The sequence below is a fragment of the Salmo salar genome, chromosome 17 (assembly GCF_965601325.2).
Source record: "Salmo salar chromosome 17, fSalSal1, whole genome shotgun sequence".
NCBI lineage: Eukaryota > Metazoa > Chordata > Actinopteri > Salmoniformes > Salmonidae > Salmo > Salmo salar.
The window spans coordinates 71,532,774-71,554,543 of record NC_138307.1 but is presented as its reverse complement, the minus strand read 5'-3'; the positions used below and the strand labels follow the sequence as shown (position 1 = coordinate 71,554,543).

Genomic DNA, 21,770 nt, shown 5'->3' with positions numbered 1-21,770 from the left:
CCACATTGGATCTGGTACTGGTCCCTCCCTGTATATAGCTCTATTCTTGTGTATTTTACCAGGTGTATTCAGGGCATGTGGTAAATACAATTGATTTGATCAGCACGCCTTCTCTGAGACTCTTTATGAATAAAGGACCTGGCCACTCTCCCTTTTGCTTTTGATACATAGCTACACTGGCCACTCCCCTTTTGAGACAGAGATACACTGGCCACTCCCCTTTTGAGACATAGATGCACTGGCCACTCCCCTTTTCATACATAGATACAGTCAATAACAATGTTATTTATTTATTTATTTGATCCCTTTCTCTCCTGCATCTTGACATAACTTGTAAGTCAAAGTCTCACCAGGAGTATAGAGAGCACCACACCAGGAGTATCGCGAGCACCACACCAGGAGTATAGAGAGCACCACACCAGGAGTATAGAGAGCACCACACCAGGAGTATAGAGAGCACCACACCAGGAGTATCGAGAGCACCACAACAGGAGTATAGAGAGCACCACACCAGGAGTATAGAGAGCACCACACCAGGAGTACAGAGAGCACCACACCAGGAGTATAGAGAGCACCACAACAGGAGTAAAGAGAGCACCACAACAGGAGTATAGAGAGCACCACACCAGGAGTATAGAGAGCACCACACCAGGAGTATAGAGAGCACCACACCAGGAGTATAGAGAGCACCACAACAGGAGTATAGTGAGCACCACAACAGGAGTATAGAGAGCACCACAACAGGAGTATAGAGAGCACCACACCAGGAGTATAGAGAGCACCACACCAGGAGTACAGAGAGCACCACACAAGGAGTATAGAGAGCACCACAACAGGAGTATAGAGAGCACCACACCAGGAGTATAGAGAGCACCACACCAGGAGTATAGAGAGCACCACACCAAGAGTATAGAGAGCACCACACCAGGAGTATAGAGTGCACCATACCAGGAGTATAGAGAGCACCACACCAGGAGTATAGAGTGCACCATACCAGGAGTATAGAGAGGACCACACCAGGAGTATAGAGAGCACCACACCAGGAGTATAGAGAGCACCACACCAGGAGTATAGAGAGCACCATACCAGGATTATAGAGAGCACCACACCAGGAGTATCGAGAGCACCATACCAGGATTATAGAGAGCACAACACCAGGAGTATAGAGAGCACCACACCAGGAGTATAGAGAGCACCACACCAGGAGTATAGAGAGCACCACACCAGGAGTATAGAGAGCACCACACCAGGAGAATAGAGTGCACCATACCAGGAGTATAGAGAGCACCACACCAGGAGTATAGAGAGCACCACAACAGGAGTATAGAGAGCACCACAGCAGGAGTATAGAGAGCACCATACCAGGATTATAGAGAGCACCACACCAGGAGTATAGAGAGCACCATACCAGGATTATAGAGAGCACCACACCAGGAGTATAGAGAGCACCACACCAGGAGTATAGAGAGCACCACACCAGGAGTATAGAGAGCACCACACCAGGAGTATAGAGTGCACCATACCAGGAGTATAGAGAGCACCACACCAGGAGTATAGAGTGCACCATACCAGGAGTATAGAGAGCACCACACCAGGAGTATAGAGAGCACCACAACAGGAGTATAGAGAGCACCACAGCAGGAGTATAGAGAGCACCACACCAGGAGTATAGAGTGCACCATACCAGGAGTATAGAGAGCACCACACCAGGAGTATAGAGAGCACCACAACAGGAGTATAGAGAGCACCACAACAGGAGTATAGAGAGCACCACAGCAGGAGTATAGAGAGCACCACACCAGGAGTATAGAGAGCACCACACCAGGAGTATAGAGAGCACCACACCAGGAGTATAGAGAGCACCACACCAGGAGTATAGAGAGCACCACAGCAGGAGTATCGAGAGCACCACAGCAGGAGTATAGAGAGCACCACAACAGGAGTATAGAGAGCACCACACCAGGAGTATCGAGAGCACCACACCAGGAGTATCGAGAGCACCACAACAGGAGTATAGAGAGCACCACACCAGGAGTATAGAGAGCACCACACCAGGAGTACAGAGAGCACCATACCAGGAGTATAGAGAGCACCACACCAGGAGTATAGAGAGCACCACACCAGGAGTATAGAGAGCACCACACCAGGAGTATAGAGAGCACCACACCAGGAGTATAGAGAGCACCACACCAGGACTATAGAGAGCACCACACCAGGAGTATAGAGAGCACCACACCAGGAGTATAGAGAGCACCACACCAGGAGTATAGAGAGCACCACACCAGGAGTATAGAGAGCACCACACCAGGAGTATAGAGTGCACCATACCAGGAGTATAGAGAGCACCACACCAGGAGTATAGAGAGCACCACAACAGGAGTATAGAGAGCACCACAGCAGGAGTATAGAGAGCACCATACCAGGATTATAGAGAGCACCACACCAGGAGTATAGAGAGCACCATACCAGGATTATAGAGAGCACCACACCAGGAGTATAGAGAGCACCACACCAGGAGTATAGAGAGCACCACACCAGGAGTATAGAGAGCACCACACCAGGAGTATAGAGTGCACCATACCAGGAGTATAGAGAGCACCACACCAGGAGTATAGAGTGCACCATACCAGGAGTATAGAGAACACCACACCAGGAGTATAGAGAGCACCACACCAGGAGTATAGAGAGCACCACAACAGGAGTATAGAGAGCACCACAGCAGGAGTATAGAGAGCACCATACCAGGATTATAGAGAGCACCACACCAGGAGTATAGAGAGCACCATACCAGGATTATAGAGAGCACCACACCAGGAGTATAGAGAGCACCACACCAGGAGTATAGAGTGCACCATACCAGGAGTATAGAGAGCACCACACCAGGAGTATAGAGTGCACCATACCAGGAGTATAGAGAGCACCACACCAGGAGTATAGAGAGCACCACAACAGGAGTATAGAGAGCACCACAGCAGGAGTATAGAGAGCACCACACCAGGAGTATAGAGTGCACCATACCAGGAGTATAGAGAGCACCACACCAGGAGTATAGAGAGCACCACAACAGGAGTATAGAGAGCACCACAACAGGAGTATAGAGAGCACCACAGCAGGAGTATAGAGAGCACCACACCAGGAGTATAGAGAGCACCACACCAGGAGTATAGAGAGCACCACACCAGGAGTATAGAGAGCACCACACCAGGAGTATCGAGAGCACCACACCAGGAGTATCGAGAGCACCACACCAGGAGTATAGAGAGCACCACACCAGGAGTATCGAGAGCACCACACCAGGAGTATCGAGAGCACCACAACAGGAGTATAGAGAGCACCACACCAGGAGTATAGAGAGCACCACACCAGGAGTACAGAGAGCACCACACCAGGAGTATAGAGAGCACCACACCAGGAGTATAGAGAGCACCACACCAGGAGTATAGAGAGCACCACACCAGGAGTATAGAGAGCACCACACCAGGAGTATAGAGAGCACCACACCAGGAGTATAGAGAGCACCACACCAGGAGTATAGAGAGCACCACACCAGGAGTATAGAGAGCACCACACCAGGAGTATAGAGAGCACCACACCAGGAGTATAGAGAGCACCACACCAGGAATATAGAGAGCACCACACCAGGAGTATAGAGAGCAACACACCAGGAGTATAGAGAGCACCACACCAGGAGTATAGAGAGCACCACACAAGGCGATAAAACGTCTGGACCATTGATCCAGTCAATAATTCATTATTTCCCCAACCGTCTAATCCGAAGCTCTGTCTGCCAGCAATCTACATTTTTAAGGCAGTGCCAAGGGGAAGGAAGGGAGGCGTTGTCTTTGACCTTGCACCTCGCCTTCTTCCAGTCAGTCAGTCAATACCTAGCGAACTGTTAGTGGGAGGGGTTATGACGATGACCACGCCCAAAAACACACACACACACACACACACACACACACACACACACACACACACACACACACACACACACACACACACACACCACACACACACACACACACACACACACACACACACACACACACACACACTTCAGGAGTCAGAACGGAGTGACACAGAGAAGAACTCAGCCTTCAACTACAGTGTTTCTGTTATTGTGTTCATAGAGGTCGCTCCCCCATGCTCCTCTGATGATGCTCATGGTAATCTCATGTCTCAGTGTGGTGGAGGAGGCTGCCTGACTGCTTCACTTTGATGCCTAAGCCCCTCTCTCATGTTATTCCTGTGCTCCTGGGCTTTACTTCTCCCCTGAGCGCAGGGAGACTGAGATCTCTCACCTCCCCAGACTGCGTGTGCTAGAGAACCCACAGGCTCCTAATCCTCCCTTGACAGGGTGTTAAAGTAGAATAATGGGGACTTATTCCCATGGAAATTAGATGGCTGGTTGGCGTTGCTGCAACTCCAGCCACCACCGCCTTCCCCTCAGTCACTTATACCAGAGAACGACTGATGCCACTGGGCATTATCTTAAAGTAGTCCCATGGATCAGACAGTGAAAAATGCACTTGGCTTTTCCTACTAGCACTGACTAGCACCGAGACAAGAGAGCATGTCTATAGCAAACACTTAACGGAGGGACCAAATCCCCACATCTCACATGCCTTTCAGCAATGACGGATGAAAGCGAGGACAGGTCCCAGAACACAGGCCCTGTTCAGCTATATTGTGGGTCAGCTCCTATCCCCTATCCTGGCTTTGTTTTCTGTCACATATAAATGCTAAAGCTTGAGTAGTTATCTCCAGTTGTTTTAATTAACACTGGTGTTGCCCTTTTGAGGTAGTCATATTATGAGTTCTCTCAACGCCATCTAGAGTCTTCCGTGCCCCTCAACTTTGACCTCTGCCTTGTCCCTCAACTTTGACCTCTTCTGTGCCCCTCAACTTTGACCTCTTCCATGCCCCTCAACTTTAACCTCTGCCGTGCCCCTCAACTTTGACATCTTCCGTGCCCCTCAACTTTGACCTCTGCCTTGTCCCTCAACTTTGACCTCTTCTGTGCCCCTCAACTTTGACCTCTGCCGTGCCCCTCAAGTTTGAGCTCTGCCGTGACCCTCTACTTTGACCACCCCCATGCCCCTCAAGTTTGACATCTGCTGTGCCCCTTAACTTTGACCTCTTCCGTGCTCCTCAACTTTGACCTCTTCCGTGCCCCTAAACTTTGACCTCCTCCTTGCCCCTCAACTTGGACCTCTGCTAAAACAGACAGGAAGACCACAACACCACAGTCAGGAGCTCAGTCTGGGATTTGCTGTAGGGAGGATAATGTGTTCTGAACAGTGCTGCTTCTGTTTACAGGGCAGTATTGTGCATGATTATGATGGTGATGGTGACAATGACAACAGTAGTTGGGGTGGTGATTATGATGATGATACGTGTGTATGGATATTACAAGCATTTCATTACACCAACAATAACATCTGTATGTGACCAATACAATTAGATTTTATATGGTTGCGTCCCAAATAGCAGCCTATTCCCTGGCACCCTATTCCCACTTCATGCAGAGAATTTGGTGCCATTTGAGATGCACACCATGAGTTTGTACAGTATGTGAAGGTGCAAGAGCTACAGCTCCATATGACTTGAGTTTCTCCTTTTCAGACATCATTCTACAGATGTGTTCTAGTGTCTATTTGCCCAGTGTTCATTGAAACTCTCTCATGGAATAGGAACTAGAACTGGCCTTAGAATGCCCAGAGAATTCTGGTAGTGCTGGGAACCGATTACTGATTGGAGGAAAACCCTTAGAATTAGCTCCTTCAAATTCCCCTTGCTGACGTCACATAGCAGGCTTCCGAATGTCAATGTGCTCCTCCATCTGTGAATACTTATGCTAGCTGATAACAACAGCAGTTGTGTGTGTGTGTGTGTGTGTGTGTGTGTGGCTATGTCCTACAGATTGATGAATCCATACTGTTCTCCCCATGCTGAGCAGCCTCTCCCCTTAAGCTATGCTCAGTGTGTGTGTGGGTGTGTTTGTGTGTTCTCCTGTGTTGCTATTCAGTTTGTTTGTCTGTCCTTGTATCTCTGTAGTTGGCCGTGGCAGGATCGGGATGGTTAAACAACTCATTACCATTATCATGTTGTTTGTGCCTGTATACAGTAAGGCAGAGATTCTGACTCTTTCCTAAGCATTCTTTCATTTCCCATGATCCCATCAGAGACTGACGCTTTGCTTCCCGCCACTTAAGAGGTTAAACCCACACCGTCTGGGTTGCCGCTACCGCCCGCCGCACGCCTGGAGATGCTTCCGACCCCGGCCCAGGCATGCGCTCGCTCAGCCTGTTGTCATGGCAACATGCTCGCTCTCTTCCTGTTTTCATTCAGAGCTGCCTGCTCCATGAAACCGTTTGATTTCAGGAATTCTCTCAAATATGACCCCCCCCCACCACCACCACCACCACCACCACCGCTCCATAACTGTTTATGTACTTGCATATTGGATGCAAAAAGGTATTAAATGTTTTTGAGTGCCAAAAGGGCCGTCGTCTTTATGCATGCGTTTTTAATAATGTCTCCTATAAGATAGTCTGAGCAGCTAGGTGGATGAAGGAGGTTTTGTTAGTCTGCTTCTTTCTGTGGTGAATCGTCACAGCTACAGGTCTGTGAGAGAGAGCCTGCCTGTGTTAATGCTGGCACATAATATGCCCGTTGTGCCTTTCTATAGGCCTGTTCTGCCATTACAAGCACCTATAGGCTTATTCTGTCTAAGTTTAGGAGTGCAAGGTAACCCGGTGATATGGTAACAACTGACTGCTGTGCCCTTTGAGGGAATTCAACCTGACGTGTAAACAGCAATAGACCTGACGCTGGAAGAGGAGGAAGGGCAAATGCCTGCCTGTGCGTGGGTGGCGTCGGCACGCCGCTGGGTATGTTTGTAGCCACTGCCAGTCACGTTAATCTCTCCCGTCAATCATCCCACACTCCTCTCCTTTGGAGTGTAATAACTCACAATATTAGAGAGAGTGGAGAGCCACGTCGTTAAGGAGCTATTATTTTGGCCTCGTCATCATCAAGTGCTCACAAGTAGACTTATTTTCCGGTGACTGATTCATGTGACTGATTCATGACAAGTGACTGATCCATGACATAGGACTGATCCATGACAGGTGACGGATCCATGACAGGTGACTGATCCATGATGTAGGACTGATCCATGACGTAGGATTGATCCATGACAGGTGACTGATCCATGACAGGTGACTGATCCATGATGTAGGACTGATCCATGACGTTGGACTGATCCATGACAGGTGACTGATCCATGACGTTGGACTGATCCATGACAGGTGACTGATCCATGACATAGGACTGATCCATGACGTAGGACTGATCCATGACAGGTGACTGATCCACACCTGTACCCCACGCCTCAGAGAGTAGAGGGCGTCTGCCCTGTCATGTACAGAGCTTCACAAGGCTGCATCCATTTCTCTCTTTCTCCCTCCTTTCCTGCATGCGGCATCAACTCATGCCTTGGCCAAAAGCCATAATGAAATATCACTACACTTACCAGTTAAAACAAAACACATTGTCTAAAGGACCACATGTGAAGGAGAGGCTGTGGCGTGGAGGTGTCAGGATGGAATAACGACCTCCATCATCGCTCAGGAAGGACAGGAGCCTGATGGATTGTGGGAAGTCATTCATTGCCACACATTCTTCCCCTTGTCCTTGAGAGATTCTAACCTGTTAAAGCAAGTTCCCACATAGTGTTAATGTTCAGGGGAGTGGGGGGTTACTGCTACACGCCCTCTGAATGATATGCATTTGAAATATGTATGAATGCGGCATCTCATGCATGTTATCGAAAACACATGTGTTCTAGAAATAGAAACCTTAATCTTGGAATGGAACATGTTCAGCTGTTGCGCTGAGACTCAGTGATATAACCTGAGAATAAACGGTGGCACAAACAAAGACTCTATTGAGAGGTCATAAAGCAAGAGGCTGCCCTCGTTAGCATCACCCACGTAGGTATCTTTACGTACACTGTATCTGCACGTGTGCGCAAGAGAGTGCCTCCTGCTTCATACTTGCTTTGTTTGTGTCTGAAGCAGGGCATTTGCGGTAACGTCACATTGATGAATTGAGGCCGTTTCAGCTTTGGTAAGATCTTTGGTCAGAGGGCACTAGTATGGACAGAGGTTTTAATAGGAGACGTTTTGAGGTGCTGGAACCTGAAAGCTACCAGTGGTTCTTCACATTCATATATTCTGGAATAAGCACCTGTGACCAACCGAGTCTCTTGTTCACCAAAGGGCTGTTTTAGCCCACCGAGCTCAAGCCTAAATATCGTCTCAGGGAGCTAACGCAAGTCTTCAGGTCTCAGGCTGGTTCTGAACCACCTCTCTTACACCAACACAAATGTTACAGCGGAAACTGCTCTTCAGAATTGGTTAGGATAAGAGAGATACAGTATATTGCCTGTTTCATGCATTTATGGATGTGATGGTGATGGCATGCATGAGAAAGGTGTGTGTGCTCTCAGAAAGCGCTCCTTCCTCCAACGTAATGCTCCAAGCGGGGCCCGATATGCACAGGGCCACATTAGTTTTAATAGAAATGCCATTTGTCTGGGAGTTCTGCTACATTATTGATGTTCCTACTGTTCACCAAGATCAAGTGCCTCCTAAGGACAATGGGCGTATTAGGCATTACATTTTCCAGCGCCATCCCTCAACTCTTCCGCTCACACATTTAAAAACGTGATTAATAAAACTGATTTATATATTTTTTCCAAATCAAACCCCCAATTGGCCGTCAGTGAATAGCAAAACTGTGGGAAAGTTGGAGTGTTTGAGCTCTGGTAATACTAATTGTGTCACGCATGACAGTATGTCATACTTATGGTTAGCTTTAGTCTGTAAGGATTTAAAGGCCTTCTGGAGATCTTTAGTCAAATGCCACACTTTTCAAAAGGGCGTCCATGTTGTTTAGAACTCAGACTAATGAATCAGTGGAGTTGTCATATTTAGAGCAAGGGATATTCTGGGGACTGACTCCCCTCTCCTCCCTTCATGGCAGAAGGCCATCTTAGCAGGCCTGTGATTTGCAAATCCAATCGTTCATTTAACACTTGGAGGAGAGAGAATTTATTTCCAGACGCGGTTGGAGGCCAGGCAGCAAACTGAAAACGTCACGGCCGTGATGAGACGTTGGCAGAGGCGTTCGACGGCATGGCGACGAAATTAAGTTGTCACCTCATATTCCCTGTGACCAGGGGTGGGCCGTCCGCCTCGACACCAGATTCCCTGTGACTAGGGGTGGGCCGTCCGCCTCGACACCAGATTCCTCGTGACCAGAGATGGGCCTTCCGCCTCACCACCAGATTCCTCGTGACCAGGGGTGGGCCTTCCGCCTCACCGCCAGATTCCTCGTGACCAGGGATGGGCCGTCCGCCTCACCGTCAGATTCCTCATGACCAGGGGTGGGCCGTCCGCATCGCCGTCAGATTCCTCGTGGCCAGGGGTGGGCCGTCCGCCTCGCCGTCAGATTCCTCGTGACCAGGGGTGGGCCGTCCGCCTCGCCACCAGATTCCTCATGACCAGGGGTGGGCCGTCCGCCTCGCCGTCAGATTCCTCGTGACCAGGGGTGGGCCGTCCGCCTCGCCACCAGATTCCTCGTGACCAGGGGTGGGCCGTCCGCCTCGCCACCAGATTCCTCGTGACCAGGGGTGGGCCGTCCGCCTCGCCACCAGATTCCTCATGACCAGGGGTGGGCCGTCCGCCTCGCCGTCAGATTCCTCATGACCAGGGGTGGACCTTCCACCTCGCCACCAGATTCCTCATGACCAGGGGTGGGCCGTCCGCCTCGCCGTCAGATTCCTCATGACCAGGGGTGGACCTTCCACCTCGCCGCCAGATTCCTCATGACCAGGGATGGGCCGTCCGCCTCACCGTCAGATTCCTCATGACCAGGGGTGGGCCGTCCGCCTCGCCGCCAGATTCCTCGTGACCAGGGGTGGGCCGTCCGCCTCACCGTCAGATTCCTCATGACCAGGGGTGGGCTGTCCGCATCGCCGTCAGATTCCTCATGACCAGGGGTGGACCTTCCACCTCGCCACCAGATTCCTCATGACCAGGGGTGGGCCGTCCGCCTCGCCGTCAGATTCCTCGTGACCAGGGGTGGACCTTCCACCTCGCCACCAGATTCCTCATGACCAGGGGTGGGCCGTCCGCCTCGCCGTCAGATTCCTCGTGACCAGGGGTGGGCCGTCCGCCTCGCCACCAGATTCCTCGTGGCCAGGGGTGGGCCGTCCGCCTCGCCGTCAGATTCCTCGTGACCAGGGGTGGGCCGTCCGCCTCGCCGTCAGATAGCCACAGGTTCGAGTGAAGCAGCAAAAAGCCACAGAGTCCATTCATTTCTCTTCTGCCCCTTCCAAATATAGGCCTCCAAAGACTGAAGGAAGCCATTTCTTTTCCCCTATCTTTGTCAAATGCTAATTGCACGCCTGGTTATCCTGGGAAATGAACTATGCGACTTTCAACTCGCTGCACTGATCATTTCCATTGGTTCAAAGACGTGGCTTGAAAGAGGTGCCCATTATTTAATATAGCCAACCGGAGCTCGGTGGCCAATTAGACGAGAAGCGGTTAAACTTTGGACGTACAGAAAACCAAAAGGCAGAGCGAGAGCTTGAAATGGATGATTGATCATAGCACGAAACGTTTCAGCCCTTCTGCAGTGTGCCAGGGTAAATGGTGTCTCTGTGATAATGGGTTCATTGAGGGCAGATGCCTTACTAATACACAAATTATGTGATCAGTGTATGAACAGCAAAGCTGTTGTTAAAGTTGGACTTCAGTATGTGTTTGCCCATTATTTTTAAATAAGATCTGGGCCTGTATTCACAAATCATCCTAGAATACTGCTCTAGAATCAGGTCCCCCTTCTTATTCATTATGACTTAAAAGTCTAAACTGACCCTAGATCAGCTCTCTTACTCTCTATGAATATTGGCCTAGGTTTATAAGAATTCAACAGGATCAGTGGGTGGGATACTGACAACCTCGCCTTCTATATTATATATAATTGACCTGATATTGATTAATGGCACAATGCAATATTTATATACGTTTAACTGCACCACTCAATCCATGCAATATTTCATATCAGTGAGGTATTTTCTCAAGTGAATTGGATGCTATACTGATATATACTATGACCCTATTATGTACATCTACCTATCTTAGTTACCTGTCAAGTGGGTGTCTTGAAGACAATTATAAATGGTGCTGTGTGAAAGCCCAGTCAGCTTGGGTATTGACTGAACATGTGCATCCCAAATGGTACCCTATTTACTATACATAGTGCACTATTTTTTACCACAGCCCATAAGGTGTATACAGAATATGAACATAGTTTACTTTGTAGGGAATAGGATGCCATTTGAGATGGGCCCCATGTAACTTAAGCTTCTCTGGAGGTCGTCTCAGGGAAGAAGCAAGTCGCACAGAGGGTCAATGAGCTGCCTCTGCCCTCTGGCAGAAATCAGAATGTCAAACTCCGCTCCGCTGCACGTCAGAGGAAGGATCAGGCACACACCATCAGAGATGGAGGGAGGATCTCCATGGAATTTCCTTGATTCCTCACGTCCTCGTCTCCCCTCTCCTCGCGCCTTCCTCAAAATGCATCGAAGGAGTAGATTGGGGAAGTACCTTGGAACCTCCTCCAATGCGTTTTGAGAAGGAGGCGAGGAGAGGATGCAAGGAATCAAGGAAAGAAAAATGTATATTCTCACAGTGAAAAAATTGGAAGCTGTGTAACAAAAAAAAAAAAAAAGTTGCAGCGATGAGACAAGATCGTAATCACGAAATTGGGGAGAAAAAAAAAAAAATAATAATAATCCCAGTGCTGTATTAGTGAAGTTATGGCACCACTAAGGATGGTAAAGGGCAGATTCATAGGCTGTTCCTCTCTCAGGCACAGATCAACTGTATAAATGTGACAAGCCCTCTCCATCTGCTATATGTGTCACTTTATTAAGACTGAGATCTACTGTACTGCCATGGGGCTTAGTGTCACTTTATTAAGGCTGAGATCTACTGTACTGCCATGGGGCTTGGTGTCACTTTATTAAGGCTGAGATCTACTGTACTGCCATGGGGGCTTGGTGTCACTTTATTAAGGCTGAGATCTTCTGTACTGCCATGGGGCTTGGTGTCACTTTATTAAGGCTGAGATCTACTGTACTGCCATGGGGGCTTGGTGTCACTTTATTAAGGCTGAGATCTTCTGTACTGCCATGGGGGCTTGGTGTCACTTTATTAAGACTGAGATCTACTGTACTGCCATGGGGGCTTGGTGTCACTTTATTAAGGCTGAGATCCACTGTACTGCCATGGGGCTTAGTGACACTTTATTAAGGCTGAGATCTACTGTACTGCCATGGGGGCTTGGTGTCACTTTATTAAAGCTGAGATCTACTGTACTGCCATGGGGCTTAGTGACACTTTATTAAGGCTGAGATCTACTGTACTGCCATGGGGGCTTGGTGTCACTTTATTAAGGCTGAGATCTACTGTACTGCCATGGGGGCTTGGTGTCACTTTATTAAAGCTGAGATCTACTGTACTGCCATGGGGCTTAGTGACACTTTATTAAGGCTGAGATCTACTGTACTGCCATGGGGACTTGGTGTCACTTTATTAAGACTGACACCAACTGTTGAGAAGACCCTTCATGGTTGGCCAGTTTGCCCCTCTAGTAGTGTAACAGCTGTCGTAGAGAGGGGACCAAAGTGCAACGTGTTGAGTGCTTATGATGACATTTATTTTAACTCAAAAACACTAAAGACAAAATAACAAAGAGAAAAATGAAAGCGCACAGTTCTGTCAGATACAAAGACTAAACAGAATACAACTACCCACAAACACAGGTGGAAAAAAACCCTACTTAAATATGATCTCCAATTAGAGACAACGAGGACCAGCTGCCTCTAATTGGAGATCATCCCCCCCCAAAAAAAACATAGAAATAGAAAACTAGAACTAAACATAGATATAGAAAACATAGAAAAACACAAAACACCCCCTGTCACGCCCTGACCAACTCTACCATAGAAAATAACATCTTGGTCAGGACGTGACAAGTAGTAACATTTATTTACATGATTCTTGAAAAGTACTGTCCTTTCCCTGTCAGTGTCAGATTTAGAAAAAGCCTGGATCAAAGCTTCTAATGTGCTTCCCAGTGTCACACATCTCGATAGGACAGGGCAGTATGGACCAGTTATTTTGACTCCCCAAGGGTTAGGGAATCCAACCTGGAGAATACACAGTATAGACCAGTTATTTTGACTACCCAAGGGTTAGGGAATCCAACTCGGAAAATACACAGTATAGACCAGTTATTTTGACTACCCAAGGGTTAGGGAATCCAACCTAGAGAATATACAATATAGACCAGTTATTTTGATTACCCAGGGGTTAGGGAATCAAACCAGGGGAATGTATAGACCAGTTATTTTGACTACCCAGTGGTTAGGGAATCCATCCGGAAGAATGTATAGAGCAGTTATTTTGACTACCCAGGGGTTAGGGAATCCATCCTGGAGAATGTATAGACCAGTTATTTTGACTACCCAGGGGTTAGTGAATCCAACCAGGAGAATGTATAGACCAGTTATTTTGACTACCCAGGGGTTAGGGAATCCAACCTGGAGAATATACAGTATAACAGTAACAGCACTATCCCTGGCTGTCTCTTCTCCTCTATACGGTCCAGTGATCCAGGCCAGGTAGATACTCCACCCTCGCTATTAAGAATCCTCCATTTGGAGCACACCCCTGGGGCCCCCACCCCTCCTCCTTGACCCCTCTTGACCCTGACAGGAAGAGTCCCGCTCGGGTGCATTTTGTGTTTCACCGATCACAATCAGGAGCTCCGGTACGGAGTCAGTCTGAGCCACAGGGTTTTGCAGAACAGAAGCCTTATCTGTGTCAGGGACGATATATCTATGTTCGCGCTGCCTGTGATGAGTAGCTTTGTACCTCAAAGGCAGCCCCCATGTTCTTTAGACAGATGTGTGAACATCATACATCGAGGTTCTAGCCCGAGAGAGAACCGGCTCATTAGAGGGAGAGAACTGTGGCCCACGGCCAAGTTTGGCATTTAATCATCCAAGGTGAAATCAAAGTTTGATATTTCTAACTTTTGTGTGGAAGTAGGACAGAGGACAGTCAGATAGGTTTTTAATCGTTTTCTTACCTAGCGAGAATCAATCCATCGGTTTCTTACGTAGGGAGAATCAATCTACCGTTTTATTACCTAGCGAGAATCAATCCACTGGTTTCTTACGTAGGGAGAATCAATCTACCGTTTTATTACCTAGGGAGAATCAATCCACTGGTTTCTTACGTAGGGAGAATCAATCTACCGTTTTATTACCTAGCGAGAATCAATCCATCGGTTTCTTACGTAGGGAGAATCAATCTACCGTTTTATTACCTAGCGAGAATCAATCCATCGGTTTCTTACGTAGGGAGAATCAATCTACCGTTTTATTACCTAGGGAGAATCAAACCACTGGTTTCTTACGTAGGGAGAATCAATCTACCGTTTTATTACCTAGGGAGAATCAATCCACTGGTTTATTACCTAGGGAGAATCAATCTACCGTTTTATTACCTAGCGAGAATCAATCCATCGGTTTCTTACGTAGGGAGAATCAATCTACCGTTTTCTTACCTAGCGAGAATCAATCCATCGGTTTCTTACGTAGGGAGAATCAATCTACCGTTTTATTACCTAGGGAGAATCAATCCACTGGTTTCTTACGTAGGGAGAATCAATCTACCGTTTTATTACCTAGCGAGAATCAATCCATCGGTTTCTTACGTAGGGAGAATCAATCTACCGTTTTATTACCTAGCGAGAATCAATCCATCGGTTTCTTACGTAGGGAGAATCAATCTACCGTTTTATTACCTAGCGAGAATCAATCCATCGGTTTCTTACGTAGGGAGAATCAATCTACCGTTTTATTACCTAGGGAGAATCAATCTACCGTTTTATTACCTAGGGAGAATCAATCCATCGGTTTCTTACGTAGGGAGAATCAATCTACCGTTTTATTACCTAGCGAGAATCAATCCACTGGTTTATTACCTAGGGAGAATCAAACAACTGTTTGGATGTCCTAGTTTGTCATGTTGGCACATTGCTAATGTTAGCATCCAATTGGTTTTCATTATTTCACTATGCTTCTACAGAAACATACCTAAATAGCTGACACAAAGATTTTGCAATAGAACTGTTTTACTAACTATTTTAAGTTCAGAGTTGGTTTTCATACTCACATAGTCACATTCCATGGTGCTTGAAGTGGAGGCAGGGATTTTAACCGGCCCAGCATGCATTTGTAGTCTACGTGTGTGCTGCTATATCCCCTTGCTTTAGCTACTGTCATGGAGTTCGCTAAATATTTTCATAAAGAAACTGATGAAACACACAGGTGCAAATGAAGGTGACTTACAAAGATGAGGAGGACCAAGAGCAAGAGAGGGAGAGCAAGAGAGGGAGTGCTGTGATGTAGTGGCCACAACTAAAGAATCATTGTGGAATCTGAAAAAACACATATCTGGAAGGCATGATGGTGTACTTACTACGTGCATATGCTAGCTGAAAGGAATGAGGTGGGTAGCTAGCTAAGTGTGTTATTGTTAACAAAGTGTTTAGAAACAAAATCTGATCTCTTAAAGGTTATATTATCTATAAAATAGGCTATAATTGAATTTGGCCCAATAGGCCTGCCATATTGCCTCTTTTTCAAATCTGCTTACATACTCTGGTTCTGAGAATAATACAGTACTGTACTGCGACTTGATTAGGTTGATGTTTAACATACCTTGTGTTTAGCAATCAAACTTCCCTACCCATAGTTTTTATGTTTCAACTCAAGCTTGGACACTTCTCAATTATGACATACAAAACTCAACACCAATTTATATTGATCAGAAAACCATTTGTTAGTCACTGCTCCATCTGTGCGTCAGAGGTGGCATTTGACATGTCCATGAGTCCTAATGATTTGGCCCCCGGTATACTTTCCTGGAGATTTGGAGAACCCCTTGTGAAGTTCCATGTCAAAACTATCAGAACCGTGATTTATTTTTCCTGTGTCTGTCACGGTTGTCTTCGTCCTCTGATGATATAACGAAATCGTCATCGGAAAATCTGGACCAATACGCAGCAGGTACGTGTATGCTCATCTTGAGAATTTATTTACTTCAAAAAATGAACCTACAAAAATCACAAAACAAAAGAACGAACGAACAACTACAAACAGTCTGGCTAGCATAGGCTCAACACAGAACAATCACCCACAAATCACAAACACAAACACACCCTAATATATGGGACTCTCAATCAAAGGCAGATAGACAACACCTGCCTTCAACTGAGAGTCCCAACCCCAATTAACCAAACATAGACATACACTCACTAGACTCCACATAGAACTACCTAGACATAAACCAAAACCCGGAAATACTAAACCAAACACCCTTTTAACAAACACACCACCCCGAACCACAAAAAACAAATACCCTCTGCCACGCCCTGACCAAACTACAAAACAATTAACTTTATATACTGGCCAGGACGTGACAGTGTCCTTGATACAATGTCATTCACACGTAGCGGTGGCTAGAGGGCGCTGCCCTTGCTGTCACAGAATATATCACGTTTAGGTAAGAACCAGATGCAGACAGTGTCGAAGTAACAAAAGTTTATTACAACAACAGGGGCAGGCAAACGACAGGTCAGGGCAGGCAGAACGGTCAAAACCGGGAAGAACTAGAAAACAGGAGCAAGAAACAGGCAGGAAGCAGGAGACAAAGGGCTGTGAGACAGAGGTTTAACTCAGGACACATGAAAGGTAGGATGTATACGAAGGGTACGGGGCAACAGAAGACGAACATCAGAGGGGCTAATGATTTTGATAATGGGAAATGGGCCGATAAACCGTGGGGAGAGTTTGCTGGATTCTACCTGTAAGAGCAGATCCCGGATGGACAGCCATACCTTCTGCCCGAGACTATACCCGGGGAGCCGGGGCCCGGGGACGATCCGCGTGTCGTCAATACCTGGAGGTGGTCTTGAGGAGGGACGACCGGGCCCTCCTCCAGGTACGATGACAACGGCGGACAAACATCTGGGCAGAAGGTATGCCGACCTCTTCTTCCTGCTCAGGGAAGAGCGGGGGCTGATACCCCAGGGAACACTCAAAAGGTGATAGGCCCATGGCAGAGCAGGGAAGGGTGTTGTGGGCGTATTCAACCCACACAAGCTGCTGGCTCCAGGTGGTGGGGTTGGCTGAGACCAGGCAGCGCAGAGTAAATCAAATCAAATGTTTTTAGTCACTTGCTCCGAATACAACAGGTTTAGACCTTACAGTGAAATGCTTACTTATGAGCCCCTAACCAACAATGCAGTACAAATAAGAAAAATAAAATAAAAGTAACAAGTAATTAAAGAACAGCAGTAAAATAACAATAGCGAGACTATATACAGGGGGGTACCGGTCCAGAGTCAATGTGCGGGGGCACCAAGGAACTTGAAGCTCTCGACCTGTTCCACTACAGCCCCATTGATGAAAATGGGGGCGTGCTCAGTCCTCTTTTTCCTGTAGTCCACTATCATCTCCTTTGTCTTGATCACGTTGAGGGAGAGGTTGTTGTCCTGGCACCACACGGCCAGGTCTCTGACCTCCTCCATATAGGCTGTCTCGTCGTTGTTGGTGATTAGGCCTACCACTGTTGTGTCATCTGCAAACTTAATGAGGGTGTTGGAGTCGTGCCTGGCCGTGCAGTCATGAGTGAACGGGGAGTACAGGAGGGGACTGAGCACGCACCCCTGGGGAGCTCCAGTGTTGAGGATCAGCGTGGCAGATGTGTTGCTACCTACCCTCACCACCTGGGGGCGGCCCGTCAGGAAGTCCAGGATCCAGTTGCAGAGGGAGGTGTTTAGTCCCAAGATCGTTAGCTTAGTGATGAGCTTTGAGGGTACTATGGTGTTGAACGCTGAGCTGTAGTACATACTCCCCCAAAGGCTGCAGATAGACATTTCGGAATAAGCCACACCAACTTTTTTAAATCAATGGTTCCTGCCAGTTGTTCTCACATAAGTGTTCCTTTTGTCCAGGTGGGAAAGGGCAGTGTGGAGTGCAATAGAGATTGCATCATCTGTGAATCTGTTTGGGCAGTATGCAAATTGGAGTGGGTCTAGGGCTTCTGGGATAATGGTGTTGATGTGAGCCATGACCAACCTTTCAAAGCACTTCATGGCTATGGACGTGAGTGCTACGGGTCTGTAGTCATTTAGGCAGGTTGCCTTTGTGTTCTTGGGCACAGGGACTATGGTGGTCTGCTTGAAACATGTTGGTATTACAGACTCAATCAGGGACATGTTGAAAATGTCAGTGAAGACACCTGTCAGTTGTTCAGCACATGCCCGGAGCACACGTCCTGGTATTCCGTCTGGCCCGCAGCCTTGTGTATGTTGACCTGTTTAGAGGTCTTACTCACGTCGGCTACGGAGAGCGTGATCACACAGTCGTCTGGAACAGCTGATGCTCTCATGCATGCCTCAGTGTTGCTTGCCTCGAAGCGAGCATAGAGGTGATTTAGCTTGTCTGGTAGGCTCGTGTCACTGGGCAGCTCGCGGCTGTGCTTCCCTTTGTAGTCTGTAATAGTTTGCAAGCCCTGTCACATAAGACGAGCATTGGAGCCGATGTAGTATGATTCAATCTTAGCCATGTATTGAGGCTTTGCCTGTTTGATGGTTCGTCGCAGGGCATAGCAGGATTTTTTCTTGTAAGCTTCTGGGTTAGAGTCCCGCACCTTGAAAGCGGCATCTCTAACCTGTCGGACGTGGAGCACGTGTTCTTGGGTGGAGCAGGAGAAGACGAGGATGTCATCGAGGTAGACAAAGACGAACCGGTTCAACATGTCGCGGAGAACATCATTAACCAGAGCCTGGAACACAGCAGGGGCATTGGTAAGGCCAAAGGGCATGACCAGGTACTCGTAGTGGCCGCTGGACGTGTTGAAGGCAGTCTTCCCCTCGTCCCCCTCCCGTATCCGCACCAGGTGGTAGGTGTTCTGTAGGTCCAGCTTGGAGAACACAGTGGCACCCTGGAGTGGCTCGAAGGCTGAGGAGATGAGAGGTAGCGAGTAGCGGTTCTTCACCGTGATGTCGTTGAGACCTCGGTAGTCGATGCACGGACGCAGGGTTTTGTCCTTCTTCTCCACAAAGAAGAACCCTGTACTGGCGGGGGAGGCAGAAGGACGGATGAACCCGGCAGCTTGGGAGTCCACAATGTAGGTCTCCATATCCTTGGTCTCCGGACCCGACAGAGAGTACAGTCGTACCCGGGGCGGAGTGGTGCATGGGAGAAGATCAATCCCACAGTCATAGGGTCGGTGCGGCGGCAGCGAAGTGGTCCGGGCCTTACTGAACACCTCCCGGAGGTCCTGGTACTCCATGGGAATGGTGGAGAGTTCTGGGGCAACCTCCGAGGCCCCAGGAAGACGTCCCAGAACAGGCTGTGCTGACTTCAGGCAGTGGGTGTGGCAGAACGGGTCCAGCCCATGATGGCACCGGCAGACCAGTCAATGAGGGGAATGTGCCGCTGGAGCCAGGAGAATCCCAACACCACGGGAACCTGAGGAGACTTTAATGAGCAGGAACTGGATTGCCTCGCTGTGGTTCCCTGACACACATAGGTTGATGGGGTGGTATTGTGGGTGACCCGGCCTATAGAGCGCCCGTCCAGTGATCTAACGTCCATGGGAATGGAGAGGGGCTGAGTGGGGATATCCAGCTCGGAGGCCAGGGTAGCATCCATAAAGCTCTCATCAACCCCAGAGTCGATGAGTACCCGGAGAGATTTTGACTGGTTCCCCCCACAGCAACATGGCATGAAAAGGAATGCGAGTAAGGTGAGAGGAAAAGTTCTCCGTATGGCCCACCAGAGTACTCGCTCCTACCAGTGAGCCTTGTCTTTTAGTGGACAGGTGGAGACGAATATGACCAGTAGTCCCGCAATACAGGCAACTCTTAGTGTGAAGCCTGTATAGACATTCAGCTGGAGACAACCTATCTCTGCCTAGTTGCATGGGCTCGCGAAGAGGTGAATCGTCAGTCTTCGGAGGCTCTCCTGGAAACTCGGGTAGCCTCTGGTTCTCTCGGCAACGGAGCCGTCGGGGACTTCCAGGATACCTCGGAGGCGAGGTGGAATCGACTCTCTTCTCCTTCCTTCGTTCCCGTAGTTATCCGTCAATCCGAATGGTCAATGCAATGAGCGAGTCGAGATCCATCGGTAGTTCCCAGGCTGCAAACAGAGAACACAGGTATAAATACACAGGGGATAATGGGGACGGTCGGCAACACCTGGAGGGGGGTGGAGACAATCACAAAGACAGGTGAAACAGATTAGGGTGTGACAGAAGAGGCCTTTGTATAGATTCAAGATGGGCTCTTTAGCATATCTATAAAAAAATCCATATTGCAATAATTTGCCTGAATGAATACAATAATGATAAATATAATCATACATTTACAACATTAATGTCAACCACAGATCTTTTTAACTACCCTTTAAACTACTATCAATTGACCCATTAACAATCACCCACATTAGCACTCTTATTTCATTTCAAACTTCACATTTCTCTAGTATAGGCTACTTATCGTAATGAGCAATATCAGCAAAATGCCCATGATGAGTGGTCATTATAGTCAGTGTCAATCATTTTCGGTTTATCGTCCCAGCTCTAATCACTGTTCACATGTGATTTTCTGGAGGGCTGATTTCCACGATCTTTCCCGGATCTCTTTTGGTCAGATTTGGAAAATATAATTACATTTGGGGTGGACATCTATGATCTATGCACATCTATATAATCTAATGTTCTGGGTGGGTGTGGTGGCAGGATATTGAAGTCCTCAGCATCTGATTGAGTATGGTAAATAAATCCTAATAGATGGGGTTAAGCAATATGCAATGGGATCCGTAGAGGGTGAACTATTTTTGGCAATATCCTTTAAGGTCCGTCCTTGCCTTATTCATTGGATATCTGTCCCCTGAGTGTGGCTTGCCTTCACTTGGAACCCTAAGTCTACAGTGCATTCGGGAAGTATTCAGACCCCTTGACTTTTTCCCAAAATATTTTATGTTACAGCCTTATTCTAAAATGGATTAAATAGTTTTTTACCCTCATCAATCTACACACAATACCCCATAATGGCAAAGAAAAAACAGGATTTTAGAAATCTTTCCCTGTAGCTCAGTTGGTAGAGCATGGTGTTTGCAACGCCAGGGTTGTGGGTTTGATTCCCACGGGGGGCCAGCACAGAAAAAAAAATTATGAAATGAAATGTATGCATTCACTACTGTAAGTCGCTCTGGATAAGAGCGTCTGCTAAATGACTAAAAATGTAAATGTAAATGTAAAAAAACTGAAATATCACATTTACATAAGTATTCAGATCCTTTACTCAGTACTTTGTTGAAGCACCTTTGGCAGCGATTACAGCCTTGAATCTTCTTGGGTATGACACTACAAGCTTGGCACACCTGTATTTGAGGAGTTTATCCCATTCTTCTCTGCAGATCCTCTCAAGCTCTGTTAGGTTAGATGGGGAACGTCGCTGCACAGCTATCTTCAGGTCTCTCCAGAGATGTTCGATTGGGTTCAAGTCCGGGCTCTGGCTGGGCCACTCAAGGATATTCAGAGTCA

At 47.7% G+C, this 21,770-nt stretch overlaps 1 protein-coding gene across 3 annotated transcripts in view; it reads left to right on the top strand.

Annotated features, from left to right (window-relative positions):
* The window catches only part of LOC106586287 (voltage-gated potassium channel KCNC2), a 97,611-nt gene that overhangs the window by 9,350 nt on the left and 66,491 nt on the right, over nt 1-21,770 (top strand). The window lies entirely within an intron of this gene.